Source organism: Nanorana parkeri, unplaced genomic scaffold, assembly GCF_000935625.1.
Source record: "Nanorana parkeri isolate BGI_ZX_2015 unplaced genomic scaffold, ASM93562v1 scaffold47, whole genome shotgun sequence".
NCBI lineage: Eukaryota > Metazoa > Chordata > Amphibia > Anura > Dicroglossidae > Nanorana > Nanorana parkeri.
The window spans coordinates 2,277,027-2,278,241 of NW_017306315.1; the positions used below are offsets into that span (position 1 = coordinate 2,277,027).

General features: G+C 48.6%; 1 protein-coding gene across 1 annotated transcript in view; it reads left to right on the plus strand.

Moving 5' to 3' along the window:
- Positions 1-1,215, plus strand: part of MYOCD (myocardin) — a 46,254-nt gene that overhangs the window by 163 nt on the left and 44,876 nt on the right. The gene's annotated exons all lie outside the window — the stretch shown is intronic.

Genomic DNA, 1,215 nt, shown 5'->3' on the forward strand with positions numbered 1-1,215 from the left:
AAAAAAAAAATTGGGATCATGTCGCTTTAAATTCAAACCGCGATGGTTTGGCGTATGTAACTTTGTCTTTCGTGGCATCAGAAGGCGCAAATGGGCCGACGCCGGAGTGCGTGTTTGAGCCGGGGGTCGCTGGCGCAGGGGCGGGAAGGTCTAGGGTAGCGCTGATGTTCTTATGGTATTATCGTAGATATATACGGGGTGATGGTGTCTGTAATGATGTCGCTTTGGCGTAAAAGAGAGAAATCGTTAGTATTAAAAAATGAGAACGCGACGCGAAAGACGTTTTTAGATCTTCGGGATGATCGGCAGCCAGTGAGTTCTAAGAAGTTCCGCAGCAGCCTTATAGAACGTAATGATAAAAATGCGAATTGTTTAGGGGGCGGGCTTTGCTAGCGATAATACGCCGCGAATAATGTACGATCAATAATCTGCGGCGAATAATGCACGATCAATAATCCGCCGCGAGTGACGTGCAATCGATAATGTGCCGCAAATGATGTGCGATTGATAATCTGTCCACGAAAGACGTGCAATCGAAAATCCGCCGCGAATGGCGTACGTTCAATAATCCGTTACGAATGACGTGCGAATGATAATCCGCTGCGAGTGATTTGCGATTGATAACCTGCCTTGAATGACGTGCGACTGATAATCTGCCGCAAATGACGTGCGACTGATAATCCGCCGCGAATGACGTGCGATCGATAATCCGCCGCGAATGACGTGCGATCGATAATACGCCATGAATGATATGCGATTGATCCACTGCGAATGGCGTGTGATTGATAATCTGCCGCGAATGACGTGCGATCGATAATCAGCCGCGAATGACGTGCGATCGATAATCCGCCGCGAATGACGTGCGATCGATAATACGCCATGAATGATATGCGATTGATCCACTGCGAATGGCGTGTGATTGATAATCTGCCGCGAATGACGTGCGATTGATAATCTGTCTCAAATGACATGTGATCAATAATCCGCCGCGATAGATAATCCGCCACAAATTATGTGTGATTGATAATCCGCCTTGACGTGCGACGAGCGCGGGGTCGGCAGGAGAGATTTTTCTTGTACGCCGCAAAATCTCTCCGTTATTCCAGAGGAAGCAATACCGACTTTCCGGGGGGTACAGCGTCCGGTGCCCGCCCACTGCGCTTTTGTTAACCGAGCGATAGCTTACAACAAACCCTTGGCTGTCCGTTTCTGTAA